Here is an 18795-nt window from a genome sequence, read left to right as displayed (position 1 = left end):
CAAGCAGAAGTAAGACAATAATAAAGTAGAATATAATGAAATTAAAAGTAATTGAGAATCAATGAACCCAAATATTGATTCTTTGAAAATACCCCCAAATTAATTACTTTGAGTCAGACTGATGAGCAAGTCAGTTCACTAATATTAAGAATAAGCAAGAGGATTTTACTAGAGCTCCTATGTATAGTAAGAGAATAATAAGGGGATAACATAAACAAATTTATGCCAATTAATTTTATAATATGATGAAGCAAATTTCATGAAAAACACAAATTATGGATATTTACTCAAGAAAAAATAAACTAACTAAATTTATACATATTAAATAAATTTAACTTACAGTTGAAAATCTTCTCATAAAGAAAACAAGCCTAAATTGATTCACAAGTGAATTATTCTAGTTTTTTTTTTTTTTTTTTTTTTTTAGTGGTACTAGGACTGAATTGAAGGCCTCATGCAAATTAGGCAAGTACTCTATTACTGAGCCACAACCCTATCCCCAAATTCTAAAAAATATTTAAGAAAGAAATAATACCAATTCTATAAAAATAATTTAAGAAAGAAATAATACCAATTCTATAAAAATAATTTAAGAAAGAAATAATACCAATTCTATAAAAATAATTTAAGAAAACATAAGGGAGAACACTGTTCTGATACCAAAATCATTATAAAAATAAAATTGCATAATAATTTTTCTTCTAATTGTAGATGAAGAAATCTTTAACACAATATTAGCAAGTTGAACAAAATATAATTTATGATCCATAAACATGTAATACTTAAGATAAATTTAACAACGTATGTATATAACATGCACAGTGAAATCTATGAAATATTGTCGATTTAAATTATAGATAACTCAAATAATTGAAGGATGTGTGTGTGTGTGTGTGTGTGTGTGTGTGTGTGTGTCTATATATGTATAATCACATTCACGATTGGAAGACTCAATATTGAAGAAATGTTAGCTTTCCCCAAACTGATCATTAAATTTAATGGAATCCTGATAGAAACTCTTGCAGACTTTTTTTTTTGTAGAAAATAATAATTGTATTATAGCATTTACATGGAAAGTCAAAATATCTTGAGGAGCTCAAAACGGCTTTAAAAAGGAATAACAATGTAGTAGCACTTTTGACTTTCTCATTTCCATCAAGCAACAGTAATCAAGTTTGGTATTGTGTAAGAATGAATATATAGAAAACTAGAACTAAACCCTTATGTATTCAGTTGATTCCCCACAAAGCTGTTAAGGCAATTCAACTAGGGGAAAGGAAACTCTTCTAAACAAATGGTGCTGGAAAAACTGGATATTCATTTGGAAACAAAATTGACCCTAACCTCACAGAATATACAAAAATTAAGTTCAAATGGATAAAGAGCTAAACATATAGTTATAAAACTTCTAGAAAAAAACCTAGTCTATAATGCTACTAAAATATAAGAAAAATCTTTACAACATTGGAGTACGCAAAGACTTCTTAGGGAAAAAACAGCATGATAACTGATACAAAATTAAACAGAGTGATAATTGACTCAAAATTTTATAAGGTTCCGTTCTTCAAAAGAAAGTAAGATGTCAAGACACACCCTAGGAAAATATATTCAACATACACATATTAAATACACATGACGTATATTAATAATGAGTTGCTCTATTACTTCATTCATGAAGATATGTTAATGGCCAACAAATATGTGGAAATATTTAATATCACCTGCCATCAGTATAATGCAAATTAAAACCATTATGTATACACTGTATGACCAAAAATTTTAAAACCAAGTACTATGGAGAATGTAGCAATTGGAATTCTCATTCATGTTGATGGAAATGTAAAATGCTACAACCACTTTGCGAAAAGTTTGTTAGTTCTTAAAAAGCAATAGATACACATATAATGCAACCTGGTAATTCTACAACATATTTATCCAAGAAAATCAGAACACGTGCCTATAAATATTCAAAGCTACTTTATTTGCACAAACTAGAAATCACCCAGTATCTATCATTATGTCAATAAATAAGCAGATTCCTCCTCACCCCTCTCTCTCTCTCTCTCACACACACACACACACACACACACACACACTGAAGGCACATATTATATTACCTGATTTGTGGAATAACATAGAATAGGCAAATCTTGTTTATACTGAGAGATAGCAAGCAGTCTTTGGTTATCTAGGGTCATGGGTGTGGTGATTAATGCTAATGGATCAAAAAGCATGATGGAGCTTTTAAAGCTATGGAGATGGTCTATTTCTTGTTTGTGATGGTGTTTATACAAGTGAATATATTTGACAACATTAATGAAACTATACTGTTAAAATGGGTGTATTTTATTATATGTTTAGCTCAACAGTTTACTTTTAAAAAGGCAGTAAGTCTAGAGGAAAGGATGTTACATTAATCAAAAGGATATTTGGCAGGATGATAAATCTTAGAACTCCTGCTTGAAAAGATGAATTCTGAAATAAGATCAAAGGCTTTGAAATTTGAAGAGCAGAAGTTGATGGACATATACTGTCTTTTCAAAATTTAATATTTTAAGAGAAAGTATATGTTTTGGACTGAGTGTTGGTGTCCCTCACAGAGTTCCAACTCCTACTGTAGCAGTGTTTGAGAATGGGGCTCTTAAGAAAGTAATAAGCTTAAAAGGGGTCAGAGGACAGGGCATGATCTGCTAGGATTAGTGTCTTAATAAGACATCAGAATGCTGTGTGTGTGTGTGTGTGTGTGTGTGTGTGTATACCAAAGAAAGTTCATGTGAGGACAAAATGAGAAGGCAGCTGTCTTCAAGCCAGGAAAAGAGCCATCATCAGAAACTGACTGAATTTGGTCATGGTTTTCCAGTTTCCAGAACTGTGAAAAACTAAATTGCTGTTTTTAAGCCATGCAGTCTGTGGTGTTTTGTTATGGTAGCCCTAGAAAGTATCCTTTAAATGTAATATGGTAAGTTGAAGTAAATAAAAATGGTTAATACTTCACAGGTTATGTAGCAATCTTATAAAACTTTATAGCCCAAGAAGAGAGAGTCTGGACTAAAAAGAAGTACTTTTTATTATAGGTCATGAAAAATAAAATTATAAATTTGTTAGTAGTCAGTATATCAGTATTTTGTAAGGTTTATAGTTATTTTTGTGGTATTAGGTCAGGAGAGAAATCCTGTACTACAATGGTTTGGGTATAAGGTGTTTTCTTTCCTCTGTCTTGCAGAAGTATAATCTTTCCACACAGATTTTCCATTGGTTTGTCTTTTATTCCATAACTGTCCTTTTAATATTATGTATGTTAATGTTACTTGTTAATGGGTCCAGAGCTTCCTTACTTCTAATAGGTTTTAGTTAGTTTTTTCATTGCTGTGACGAAAAGATCCGACAAGAATAATTTGAGGAGGAAAAGTTATTTGTGGGCCCACAGCTTCAGAGATTTCAGTTCATACATGGTTGGCTCCATTCCTTGGGGCCTAAGATAAGGCAGAACATCATGGTTGAAGTATGTGGTGGAAGAAAGTGGCTCAGGACATTGCATCAGGAAGCAGAGAAAGACTAAGCCCAGCTCACAAAATATATACCCCGCAGGGCACACTCCCAATTACCCACCTCTTCCAGTCATACCCTACCTGCCTACAATCACCACCCAGTTATTCCCTATCAGGGGATTAAAGCACCGATTGGCTTAAGACTATCATAATCAATCATTTCACCTCTAAACCTTCTTGTATTGTCTCACATATGAGCTCTTGGGAGACACCACATATCTAAACCATAACACAATATAATACATATTAAATTGGATAAGGTAACCTAAGAGCATACTATCACAGTTTTAATGGCCTCCAGCACAAAGCCTGACCAACCACAGTAACTGCTCCTTACACCTGAATGTACCTACAGGTCCCATTCATCAACCTCAGTGACTTTAGCAGATTTGGCATCCCTTCTATTGATACACAGCTCTGTAGCTTAAAAGTGGTGAAGTAGAAAGAACTCCAGGAAATAAGTCAGTCTAAGTTCTGTTTCTGGTTTTGTGGGTAAATTTTTTTTTTTTTTGGTATCATTTTTTTTGACCAAATTATTCTCTGACTTTAGCTTTTTCACTTACAGATGGGGATAAAATCTGACTTCATTATTCCAGAGAATATGATGAGGATTCATTGAGGTAATGTATATGGTGATTTCTAAAATTTACAACTTGAATATAATGTAAATTATTATCATTGTGTTTACCTTAACATTATCAGACCTTATAGACTGTACCTGTCTCTAGACCCAATATACAGAGTTTACAATGTCTCTGCCATAGCCTAATTTCATTCCCACTGCCCAAAATGACTTATGGAGAGGAAGGGTAATTGTGATCACCTTATGTCTATTCTTTTCAATAGTTGTATAATGTATCAACCAACTAGTAAATTCTTGTTTTCAATAAAGAAGAAAAAATAGTTTTATGACTATGCTTAATCTTGGTTGCTTCTAGAAAATTAATCAATACTTTTATTTTCCACATATCCAGCTACTCATAAAGACATATTTATATCTTGGGAGGCTTTCATTTAATATAAATCAATTGAAAAATAAATTAAGTTATTTCTCATCATTTACCTGAAATTGGAAAACAAAATTACATAAATGTACAAAAAAATGTAATGACATAAAAACAATGAATACATTTTATATTACGAACTGTCATATCCAAATTCAGATGTAGTAATATATATACTTTTCCTGGAGATGCAACATAAAAGGAGTATATTAAATATCATATTAAATGGTGATATCAGTTTATTTGAAAAATGAGAGTATGGCACATTATCAGGATGTAATGGAACAGTATCTGCTGAAACCAATAGAAAAAATGATGAAACAAAACTTTTGAAAATATAGGTCATGTGCCAATTTTTTATGTCTTAACTTTTCAACATTTTTGTCTAATAATTATCTCTGCTTAGAGGAAAATGCATTTTCTCTAAGAATTTTATGATATTTTCATAAAGTAAATTACTCTTAAGTATTTATTTTCAGTCTCTTCATTGGACTTTGTTCTCTCTCTTATTTTGTAGGTAAGGCACCATAAACTGACATCATGAATTGGTCATTTGTAGCTCACTATGAAATATGCCAAATATCATTGCATTTCTTATAAATTAACATGTCATGATTTTGAAAACGGCAAACTTTAAAGATATTTTTCTGAATAATTTCATTGTTTACTTAACCACTAGAAAAAATATTTCCTATTATACACACACACACACACACACACACACACACACAAATTTTTTTAAAAAAGCAAAAAAAAAAAAAAACCACACACACAAACATAAGCACTCAGAAATATACAATATACAGCATGCCAAAATCTAGAAAGTAATCAAGTCTGTTGACTGGAGAACTACAGTGAGGTGACCCTTGAGCTTCACATAAAAAAAAATTATAAGTTTCCAGTAAGATAAGGAGGGTAGAAAAATTAAGAGAAAAAAATTAAGAGAAAATAGATGAGAATACTGAAAGGGTAAGAAATAAGTTTGGAAAGATAAGCAAGACTAGACTTCGGAAAGCAAACTAACGTGCTTATACTTAACTATATAGGCAAAGGGGGGTATGCTAAAGCATTTTTTTTAAAGTAATAGCTTTTCTGACTTTACTGATTATTCATATCCCATAAATCCACTTTTTGTTATATAATTCAGTGGTTTTAGTACACTCATAGAATAGTGCAATTACTTCTAATTTCAGAATATTTTTAAATATTCAGAGTGTCCAAAAGAGCACTCTCTACTCATTAGTAGTCACTCATCATTTACCAATCTCCCTACTTCTGAGTAATCATTTTTATCTGCTTTCTGTGGATATGGATTGGCCTCTGCAGAACCATTTCTATAAATAGAAATTCATAATATGTGGTCTTTTGTGATTAGCTTCTTTCACTCAGCATAATGTTGTCAGGATTCATTCATGTTATACCATGTCTAAGCACTTCATTTCTTTTATGATTGAAATATATTATATTTTGAATAGACTACATTTTGTTAATTTTTTTTTCAGTTTCTGGGCTACTATGAATGATATCACGATAAACATTTGTGTACAAGTTTTGTGTGAAAACATTTTTTATTTGCCTCTCTTGATTATACCTATAATTGTCGAGTCATATGATAACTTCATGTTAAATTTTTGAGAAACTGCCATTATGTTTTTCAAAGTTGGCTGCAATTTTACATTCCTACCAGCAATGTATTAAGTTTCTAATTATCCAATATGTTTGACAACACTTGCAATTGTCTTTTTTGTTTAGGCCATCCTAGTTGATGCAAAGTAGTATTTGATTGTGATTTTGAATTTCCCTGATAATTATTTATCTTGATAATATCCCTGATAATTATTTATCTTCTGTGTGTTTATTTAACTTTGTATGTTTATATACATAAACATTTGTTCATTTAAGTTAATCCATTGCTATTAGTCTGCTAGGATTGACATATAGCTCTACAGACTTGGAGGTTTTAACCAAAAAAATTATTTTCTCACAGTCTGGAGGTCTAAGATCAAAGTGTTGGCTGATTTAGTTTCTCCTTAGGTTGCAGATGACCACCCTTACTTTGTATCCTCACTTGATCATTTATCTGTGTATGTACCTCAAAGCTCTTCTTACACATATCCCTCATTATGACCTTGTTGAAACTTAATTTATCTCCTTTAGTCCCTATTTCCAGTTACATTGAAGGTTAAAGTTTCAACATATAAATTTGGGGGATATGCAATTCAGTCCATAGTACCATTTTAAAATTGGGTTATATGTCTTTTAATTATTGAGTTGTAGAAGAATTATGTATTCTGGATATAAGTCCCTTATTAGATATATGGATTTGCAAATAATTTCTCCTACTTTTTGAATTGTTTTTTTTTTTTTCAACTTTCTTTATGGTGTCCTTTGAAACAGAAAAGTTTTCAATTTTGATAAAATCCAATTTATCTGATTTTTTCTTTCAGAACTTATTCTTTAGGTGTCATATCTGAGAATTCATTACTGAATACAGGGTCACTGTTGTCAGTTACTCATTGCTATGACAAATATCTGAGAAAAACAACTTAAAAGAGAAAAGACTTATTTTGGTTCATGGTTTCAGAGGTTTCAGTTCATGGTCAGCCAGCATTATTGCTTTGGCCCTGAGGTGAGGCCTGGTGGAAAGACATGGAGGGAGAAAGCTGCTCACTTCATGGCAACTAGAAAGCAGAAAGAGAGAAGGGGCCAGTGATATGATATAGTCCCCAAGAGCACACTCCCAGTGACCTACTTCCTCCAACCATGCCCCATCTATTTACAGTTTCAGCTTTCCATGGATTAATCCATTGGTACAATGAGGCTTGTACCATCAAGGTCCTATCACTTCCCAAAAGCCCCTTCTCTGATTATTGCTGCTTTAAGGACCAAGTCTTCAACATATTATGATTTAGATCTGAAGTGTCTCCCAAAGAGACATAATTGTCACAGAAATTTGCTTCTATGTTGTCTTATGAGGGTGGTTTTAGATTTTACATTAGATCTTTCATTTTAAGCTAATTTTAAGGTTCCAGTCTTCAGTCTTTTTTGTTGATATTCAGTTGTTGCAGTATCATTTATTGAAAACTATTTTTTCCTAATGACTTATCTTGGCATCCTTGCTGAATATTAATGGACTATAAATTTGAGTTTATTTATGGAATCTGAACTTTATCCCATTGATCTATATATTTTACGTTATTTAAATACCATACTATCTTACTACAGCTTTGTAGTAAGTTTTAAAATTGGCAAATGGCCAGCCTTGGTTTTTGTTTGTTTGTTTGTTTCTGTTTTCATTTGTTTGTTTTTGTGATGCTGAAGATTGAACCCAGGGCCTTACATATGTAAAGTAAGAACTCTACCACTAAACTATACTGCCAGCCCAAATTTGTTTATTTTTAAAATTGTTTCTTGATATTCCTTCCTTTTCCACATGAATTTTAGTATTCTTTAGTTAATATCTTTATAACAGACAGCTAATTTTTTTAAAGTATTGCATTGAATCTGTAGATCAATTTAGGAAGTATATTGCTGTCCTAATTGCTGTTTTATATACTTAATGGATTAGAGGACTTAATGTTGAAAGACTTAAAATATACATTTTATATACACATATACATTTATTTAGTTTATTTTCAATTTCTTTCAACAACATTTTGTGGGTTTCAGTGTATAATTCTTGTACTTATTTTGTTCAATCTATTTGTATTATACTTTTTGATACCATCATAAAAATGGCTTTTCTAATTTTATTTTATATTGTCCTTTGCTAGTATATAAACATACAATTTTTAAAATATTCATCTTGTGTCCTGCAACTGTGTCATACCATTTGTTAGTTTTACTATTTTTAGTAGATTTATTAGAGTTTTTTTCCATGCAAAATTGTTGCATCTGAAAACATAATTTTACATCTTCCTTTCCAATCTGGATATCCCTTATTTCTTTTTTACTGCCCAATTTTCTCTAGCTAAAACTTTTAATATAATGTTGACTAGAAGTTCCTGGAATTATAGCTTTGTCTTTTTCTTTAAATTAGAAGACATTTAGTTTTTAGCATTAGGTAAGATATTAGCAGTTGGTGTAGCATAGATGTCCTTTAACAGTTTGAAGAAGTTTTCTTCTACTCCTGCATAGTTTAAGTGTTTTATCATGAAATGTTGTTGGAGTTTGTTGAATACATTTTCTGTGTTTATTGAGATGCTCATATAGTTTTTTTCTTTTATCCTGTTAATATACTGTATCGATTGATTGATTTTTATATGTTGAAACAAATTTGCATTTCTGGGATAAATACACTTTATAGTGTATAATCATTTATATTTTGTTGGGCTCAGTTTCATAGTGTTTTGTGAAGGATGAGTTTTACATCTTGATTTATAAGGATATTGGTCTGTACTTTTGGCATTTTTGTCCGATTTTGGTGCCAGGGCAATATTGTCCCCATATATGTTAAGTTATTTTAAGCCAACGTATGTTGCTAAAGCTTAACTTGGTCAGCAGTAAAATAATTTTTTAGAGAGATTACACCAGAGAATGGCAAATGTAGTGGGATATGTGAATTGAGACTTGGAGCCTGGGATATCATAAGATGATGAAATGACCGAAACTGGAAAAGATGAGATTCAGAATTAAGGTTGTATGCATGGAGATTGAAAGTGTTAAATACAAAACATATTGATGAGGTTAATGAGCTATTTTGTTTCTCTCTTCTCTAATCATTATTTTCTTGTAAGACTGGGTATATAGGACCTGGGTATCCTTTTATTTTTATTTATGCTAACATTGCTCTTTTCTCTTTCTTTATGACATAAGAATTGGGAAGACTGTTCTCTTAGACTTGAGGAATTTTAGGAAAGAAACTTTGGTGAAGAACTCAGGGAAAAACAAGAGAAATAGGAAAAGAAAGCTTCCAAACATACACAAAAATGCCTCAAGACACATCAGAAAAAGGACAGGTTTCTGCCCTCCAATAGCTAGTTTTTAGTACATAAGCAAGCCCAATCTTAATCCTATTTGAGGGCCAAACCAGAAAATCTTCTTTTTTTTCTCTCTGTCTCTCTCTTCCATGCCCGCTGTACCAGAGTTCATGTTCAAACAGAACAGATAATCTGTAAAAATCAATGAGTACTATAGGTATCTTATGAGTCATCCTAGGTACAAACAACTGCACGTTTATGAAGAACCTATCATAGAAATTGTCTAGAAAGACAGAGTTACTTTTTCCATTTCCCTCAATTTATAACGTCATTGAGAAAGTCCTGTCTTCCTTTGTGGTAGAGTTCAGCCACAGACATGTAGTGTCTGGGTAGAGATATTAACTGTCCCTTGTGGCTTCCAAAAGGCATAGAGAATTGTATACTCATCTGTTCATTAAACTAACTTTTCCTGACAGCTCACTATGCATCTGTCAGTAACTTGATGGGTCATAGGTTCACAGCAATGAAAAGGTCCATTCATTGATCTCAAGAGACAGGAGTTGAGGAAAACAGAGCAAACACCTAAAGAGTCTTTGCAGTATAGTGAGAATGCTGGTAAAAGTAAATGTAGAGAAAGAGGAACAACATCTCAATTGAACATGATGTAATGAAAAGATGTTGTGGAAGGCTTCCTGGAAGGAGTAATGGTTTGCATTAGAATAATGAGTAATGATTAGCCAGGAGAAGGAAAAGGAGACATTGCTATCAAGGAGAGGCAGTTAATTAATAGACAAAAAAAAAAAAAAAAACACTGGATTTTGAATTTGTTTGCTTTCAATATACACTGAAATTCTCATGCAAGTATAACAGTAGTCCACTTCACCTTTTAAATATAGCCCTCGATGCTCTGAGGCTTATTTTAAAAGAGACATGTTGTTGTTGTTTTTTTTTTCCCTCTCTCTTCTCCCTCTCTCCCTAGCTGACAGGATTAGGGAGACAGGATTATCTTTTCTTCCCCACCTTAGGCCTAGTTATCTGTCTTTGAGCACACATCCACCACTGAAAAGAGATGGCACTAAATCTAGGAAGTGACTCTCTCCCAAATTAACAAGTGAATCATAATCCTTTACAGGGAACACCTGGACAATAGCCTTTGAATAATTTCTTTAAAAGCCCACTGTTTTCCCTGATGGGGAGAATCACAGCCTCTGGACAAGAGTTCCCCATGCTGTTTCTTTTACTAGCAAAGCAATAAAAAATTTTCCCCCTTTTTCTCAAATCTGTGTTCTTATTAAAGAATTGGCATGAGGGCAAAGACCAAGCTTTCAGTAACAGAAGTTTCCAAAAAAGTAAACTAACTGGCCATCTGATAGAACAATGGAATGAGGCTCACAGATGGCTTATTAGAATAAACTCTTGCACAAGTTCTCTAAGTCTTTATTATTTTACCTTTAATACCAAGGACTTGGACTCTATGATCCTTTCTGTGCTTACATTGTATTATCTTTTCTGGAAATATTATCTTCTCTGGAAATAGAGATATTTAAGGACTTTCTGGACTGTAATTGGAATACTGAGATGGGTGGGGATATTTTTTGTATATGGGAATTGAGAGGTAGATAGATTGAAAGGCAGCTGTGACTTCAGCACCATCTCATAAGGGAACTGAACAGAGGAGGAAAGAAAGTAAAGATGGATGAAATAGATTTGGTTTGTAGAAGATTCAGAAAATTATTTGAGAAACAGTCAAGGACATATTTATTATCCATTGAATCTACTTCTTGCTTGGCACAAAGTTTCTCTGTGTCATTCTAGAATTCAGAAATTGTTGTCTTGTATAGTAATGGTGTGGTGTGTTCATATATTCATTTGTTTGTCTTTCATTCACTCATTCATAAGGGATCCTTCATCTTATAATTCTTAAGTGTTTTCCAGAAAGAAAATGATGAAAGTGCTAACCTCAGAGATACTATTATGGAAGATACCTTAATTAAACTATGTTATATACTAGTGTCCTCTGGGCTTAATGAAGGACATGACTGGCTACATATGGCTAATAAAATGAAAAATTTTATTACAGAATTTGATTCTAAGATTTCAAATTCAAATTTGAATTCTGAATTAATCTCATAAAATCAGAAGATTTCACAATATGGGATCCCTAATGTTAATGACAACAATTAGTTCAATAGCTTATGCTCCTCTTTATATTTAGATAATTTGTAATTGTTTGTATTTCCATTTTTCTACCTTAAATTGGTCTGAGGGAGATAATAAAGGAAACTACTTCAGAGTTATTTTAGGGTTAATTGTATTAGTTTGGGTAAAGCCCTTCAAACAATGCGCAATACAAAATAAGTGCTATATCAGTGTTTGCTATGGTTATGATTATGATCCCTTCCCAATTAAATATAGCCTTCACTACTTGTTATTATCTTCCATCCTTCTTGAGTTACTCATTTCCTGCCTGGCTCCTATTAACATTTATTTGTGTTTTGACTCCTGCTATAGGCATTTAACATTTGTGAGTCTGACATTTGTGAGTTTAACCACTCTAAAGATACCCAAATATCCATGACTCATTGAAATTTATGATTCTATTCATGCAAAAATTAGAACTACTCATCTTGAAACCCTGGTCAGCAGAAGCAAATCATTAAGCCAATAAGTGGGTCTAACTCAGCATCTACTTGTCATGTGCCATTTTTGCCTCCTGTTCTATGCAGTAACACTCCTGAAGGGCTACCTAGAAGAGGCTGTCTACTGTGGTCTTCCTTGGCCATCAGTCCATGCCCTTTGAATGCCTTAGGATCTGTGGTGTGTCTTTTCACTGTGACACAATGTTACGCCTGTTTCTTTGATGGAACTCTAAAAGGAATGGTATTCTATGGCTGAAAGGGTTGAAACATTTGCAAAAATAAATATAATTCTGAATAGAATCGTGAATAATTTAGATGTGAAATAAAACAGGGAATCTAGTTAGTAACTAAAGTAGCTACAAAGAATCTGCAAGCTGTTTTAAAAATAGATTTACAATCAGGAATGACACAAAGAGCATAAAAAATAAATACAAAAGGAGAGAGTCAGGCTCCTGGAAAAGTAGTCAAGGAAAGCAAAAGTCCAGCAGGAGCTCACACAGGGGGTGGGGGCAGCTAAGAATAACACAAAGATCTTGGGTTGAAGAACATGTATGATGTCATATGAATAAGGCCTATTATACAAAAAGATACATGTGATATGAAGAGATAATGGAGTGATAGAAGGCAAAACTTCCTGAATCAGATCTTGTGATCATCTTTTTTTTTTTTTTTTAATATTTACTTGTTTTTAGTTGTAGTTGAAACCTTTGTTTGTATTTATTCATTTCTATATTTCTATGTGGGGCTGAGGATCAAACCCAGGGCCTCACACCTAAGCGAGCACTCTACCGCTGAGCCACAACCCCAGCTCCTTGTGATCACCTTTTATGGTAACCAGAGCTGTCCAGTAAGGGAATGGGTTGTCCAGCAAAACAGGTTTTGAACCCTGCAGTGTTCAAGTGATGACTAGAAAGGAATGCAGTACTACCTGGACTTGCCCCTGGAGCTTCCTCTGCTCAGGTAGATGAGGGGCCTGAGTTCTACACAATATCCTAAATTTCTCTCTTATAGCCAAGAAGAACCCTAGGTTGAACTCAATCTCCTTGTTCCTATTTCTTCCTGTCTTGTCTTTGTTTCTCTTCCCAAAATTATAGGAATGAGGTTTTATTTGATTGGCTCTTAGTTTTGACTTTACCCTAAAATATTACTTTCAGAGATCTCTTGGGTCTATTTTACCCACTATAGTCCAGGTTAGCTTCCTGACTCTTTCCTGTAGGTTAGACGAGTCATCTAGGAGAAAATTTAGGGTATATGCTATCATACATCTAGTGACTGATTAAAAGAATACAATTTTATTTTCATATTCATAGATCTATTTTTATTTTCTATTTGATGAGTCTATTCTGAGTAGAAGGGTAAATTACCTCCATAGACAGGTTCATGTAATTGGAAGATTATAGGATTTTACAGTATTTGGAGAAAATAGACAAACTTTTCTAATAAAGGTCAAGGAAAGAAGGTGACTACAAAAAATATAGAGATGTGGGGGGAAAGTTACTTCTCTGTTGTCCCTCTCTCCTTATCTTGGAGTTGAATTTCTTCCTGTTAGCTAGAAGTCATACTGTTCTGCCTCCACCTCCCCTATGGCAAGTCTTTAAAGTCCAAAAAGAACTGTATTATGGCTGTTTGCAGGAGCCCTGATGCGGCTGCAGTGTACTACTCTTTGGCATCACAGGCTGAACTGAAACTGTAAAGTGAAATTGAGCCCTTAGCTACACATAGTCATGACCACTACCTGCGTTGTTGTTGGCTATCCTAATAGGGATTGTTGCTTGATTACAAGAGCATAATTTGTGAGCCTTTCTTCCTGATAGAAACCACCTTTAAAGAATTGGCTAAGCATTTCTCTGTAATTTCCAATTTCCTCATCAGAAAATCACGAAATTCTCTAAAAATATTGGAATGATCATTGTAGGTTACTTGTTATGAATGTGCTTTCAAGATAAAGAGAAATATAGCTGAAATCTCACAATGGAAAGAAAAGGTTGCAGAATGAATGGAGGGAGAAAGACAAAGAAAAGTTTTTTTCTTGCTCTGAAAAGATGGAAACTATTTCTAGGGCATGGTGTTCTATAGAACATGCTGAATGGACAGTCTTGTGAAACTCAGAGGCTAAAAGGACAATTTTACTCCACCAAGCTGGTACTGAATATCATCTTTCTATCTCTGCCTGGTATGTTGCCTCTTCCTCTGTTTTTAAACCTCTGCTAACAGTTATTTCTTGAATTCCATCTTTTCCTTTCCTCTTTCTTTCTCTGTGTAGAACTTTTCATCATTGTCTTTCTCTCTTCCATATATTTCCATGTTGGATTCTCTGCTTCTGTCTTCTCCGTGTGCACGCTCCCTTTCTGTGTATACTGTCCTAGGTGATGCATCACAGTGCTACCATCCTTTGCCACATACCTGAGCCCACACATTTTCTGCAAGTCATGGCATCCATTGTGCTTTAGTTGGTCCTACTTTGCCAGCGTTGACTCATGTGACTCCCTCTGTGATTCTGTGTTGGTGTCTGCTTGGATCAGTGTCATCAGAAACTGGCATACAAATAAAGCACCAAAGTTGTCCCTGCAGAACAGAAAGTATGGTAAGTGATCTGGAAAAGAAAAGCAGTGCCAATTGATTCCAAACTTAGTAATGACTTTTGACCCTCAATATTTATAAGAAGTTGTTTTAGTCAGTTTTTTTTTCATGCTGTGACAACCAGAAAAACTGTAGAGAAGGAGAAGTTTATTTGGGGTCCCAATCTACAGACAGCAGGCTCCATTCCTCAGGGTACAAGGTGGAGCTGAGTATCATGGGAGAAGCAACTCATATAATGATCAAGAAGCAGAGACAGAGAATTTCCACTTTCCAAATACATAATATATATCCCATACCCATGCCCTCAATGAACCACAGTTAAATAATTTTCAGCTTTTGATTTTGGTTTGATGTTGTTTTTACAAATATCTGACTTTTAAACTCCTATTTGTATCACTTTCCTATTTGTTCTTTTGTTTATCTTTCAGCCTAAAGCTTTCCCCAAAGACAGTTATTTCCACATATGTTTGTTCTATCATAGCAATTTGTTTTTATTTGCATGTGTCACTTCTCATGTTTTATTATGTGTTTGCATACATCATTCTTTCCTGAGGACAATTTTTCATATATTTTATTTTGATTAATGCTGAGAAGATTATATAGAAACAAAAGAACTAACCTCTCTAAATATGTAGAGGTTCAAAGCCATGCTTGTCCTTTGAAAGCTGTTACACTAATAGTAAGAGAAAATTCTTAAGTTTTTCAGTGCCAAGTCATATTTTAGAAAAACAAACAAACAAACAAACAAAAACCAAAAGCTCTGTATAACATGAAATCGGTAGATTGCATAAGCAGGAATTTCTGTGCCTAGAATCCTTATGAGTTCACATAATGTGGGAGGCTAAGGATTATGATTATTATCTTATGTGGAGGAATAGATTATTTCTGGCCACTTAATGTGGTCATTTCTACAGGGAGATAGATATAATTTGGTGAAACCCTTATTTTGGTGACTCTAAACCTTCAAGTTCCTTTCCCTTATGCTGACCAATGCCCTCTTCTACCACTCAAGGAGGATATAGGAGGAGTACCAAGGGAGCTTCATCCCCTGAGAAACAGAAGGGCTCCCAGGAAACTTTGTTCACTCTGATGAAGCACTTTGTTTCTGTATTTCTCATATAATTTTGAGTTTTGAGAATGCTTAAGTATGGAACTGGTTCATATCAAAGTACTTAATTTCCTCAAATCTAGTATACATCTTTTTCTAATTTCAGTCACACTACAGATTATTTCCATACTGAAAAGGAAAAGATATAGAGTCCACACCAATTTTTTCCCAAAAGACAAAATTTGATAATATTCAACATGTTCCCCTAAACCAATATAAACATACACATCTATATTCAAAGATATACTGATATCTAAAATATGATTCCTCCATTTAAGGAGTCAGTTATAGCTATGTTAGAGAAAATTAGGTAGGGGAGAGGAATTAAGGTAACCTATATCAGCTGTAAGATGTATATACAGATGCCACAAAGTATAATGTGTGAGAAGAATCAGTGGGGAAGGTGCGGAAGGTGGGCATAAATGATGTACTGAAGCAGACATTGATCTGTGTAGCATTCTTATTCCTCCATTGGTTAGTGACTATAGGTACCCATGAAAGATAACATGCAACAGGAAGAATGGCCACAATATAATAGAATTCATCTTCACGGGGCCATGACTATACAGTCAAGAAGGAGTGCATAGCTATGGAGAAAGGGACTATCAAGGAATATTGGTGGGAGCTGCTGTTCAAGGTTCTGAATCGCAGTTGGTAGCACTCTTAACTCTTGTTAATGAGTCTAAAATTCAGGAATGCTGAACCAGGTGTGGGTAGAAATGCTGATGGGGAAAAATGGAGAAAGGGAAAAAAGATAGAAAGCAGAGAATAAGAAATTATTCCACTGGTCGTGTAGTCATATATGTACATAGAGTGATGATATCTGATTCATTCTACCCTTCTTCCTACTTCCATACCCCCTCCCCCTCCTTTCACTCCCCTCTACCTATAGTAAATCTTCCTTAGTTCCCCCACCCTTATTGTGAGTTAGTATCCATACATCAGAGAAAACATTTGACTTTTGTTTTTTGGGTATTAGCAACCAGTGGGATTCTACATTGTGTGCAACTGGAAAAATGAGAAATTATACTCCATGTATGTATGATATATCATGGTGCATTCTACTGTCATAGATGACTGATTAAAACAAATGAAAAAAGAGAATAATTTGTAGAAATAAATAAATAAATGGAAGGATTACATGAACAAAAGGACCACAACAATAAACCACTAATTAAATTTGAAAAAAATTAAAAAAGGAAGAAATGATTCTAGTGGTATATCTATTCACAGTTGTGACAATTTTGAAATAATTGAATAGATATGAAAAAACACAAACACAAGTAATCTCAGACAAGATATTGGATAACTGCATTGGTTTTCCTTTACTGAACAACAAATTTTTACAAATTTAGTGGTTTGAAACAACACAAACTAATCTCACAGTTTTCTTTGAGCCAGGATTCTGGAAATGAGTTACTTGGAATTTTTTGCCAGGATCTCCTGAGGCAAAATTCAAGGGACTGTCTAGGCTGCATTCCCAGCTGGAGCTCTGTGGTCTTCTCAGGGGTTGTTAGCAGAATTCATTAAATGTGGTTATATTATTGAGTTCCTATCACTATTGTTGGATTTGAACTGGGGTCACACTTAGATTTTAGAGGCCATTCACAGTTCCTTGTTATTTGGTTCCTTCCATAGACCCTTTAAATTCCTATAACTTCAGAAAGCATCCAGTGTCATTTAGGTGTTGACCTAGACTATCTCCTTTTTGAGCAACTTAAAATTTAGTTGTAGGTGACAAAATTGATTAGCAATCTAATCAAACATGGGATACCTCTTTATATTCATAGGTTGTGCCTCTATTCAAGAGGAGGGATTTACACAGTTACACATATCAGGGGGTAGGAATCTTGGAGACCATTTTAGCATTTTTCTGCCACAATGAACAAAGAAAAAATGAACTTGTGAAAATATTTCATGTGAAGATTCTTTTGATTGCAAGTAGTTAAGTGGTCCTAAACAACATAAGCTAAAAAGGAATTCATTGGACATATGCTAGACTATCCAAGGAAGAATTGAACAGCTAGCTTTTGGGAAAAATAAGCTCTGCAGAAGCCCTAAAGACCAACACAGCATCAATACTTGGCTCAGTGAAATTTGTATCTCTCATCTCAAAACCAAAAATTTCTGGAAAATATTTGGGGATAGTTGTCTACTCTGAATCAATCAAATACAACAGAGGGTAGTGTCTCCTAATAGAGCTATTGATCTATTCTTGTGTACTGTGTCTAGAAATCATTGAGAAACATTCAGCTACATCAAGGGGAGTCTGTTCCACAAGTGAGGCAAAATTATGTAGTATTGACGTGTTTCAACAATGTGTGCATGTCAAATGTTAGCCAGGTAGAAATGAGATGCTGAAAGTGTTATTATTGATTGAGTGATATTAAAAGACTAAAAATGTTTGTGTATTAAAAATGTACAATTTGATTAATCATTTGAAATTTCAATGCTATAAATTAGCATTTAACCATAACCTATATAGTTTTGTCTACTTTTGATAGTTTTGACATGTTTCCAAAAATTAGGATACCTACCTTTCCACTTGAGAAATATGGAGGTGGGTGAAAAATACTCCCTTTTTCTCAGGTACTTCCATATTATACCATACATGAGACGGACAAAAAGGGTTAGACCAGGGCAACTTGAGAAAGGTTTTGACATTGTGTACTAAATACACTTGTCATTGGTACATACTGTCCACCATACTTTAGCTCTTTCACATGGGCAAGTTTGGCATTATAGTTCTTGATGTTCAAAATCAATACTTAAAAATTACATTTATTGCACTTTGGCTGAGGCATGAACTGAAAGTAAGGTGGAGGGGTGAGGCACTTTGTTAGGGAGTGAGTGTAGCTGATAACACAGATCCTGAAAGCCTTATTTAAACACTTATTCTATTTCTACTGCTGTTGTACATTTTGTAAGGTGGGAAGAATTAATTGCCATAGTGGTATTAACCTTGGTTCCATTGAAATCCCAGCATGTGTTTGTTTT

The sequence above is a fragment of the Callospermophilus lateralis genome, chromosome 10 (assembly GCF_048772815.1).
Source record: "Callospermophilus lateralis isolate mCalLat2 chromosome 10, mCalLat2.hap1, whole genome shotgun sequence".
In the NCBI taxonomy this organism is placed as follows: Eukaryota; Metazoa; Chordata; class Mammalia; order Rodentia; family Sciuridae; genus Callospermophilus; species Callospermophilus lateralis.
Note: the sequence above shows the minus strand (reverse complement) of the source record.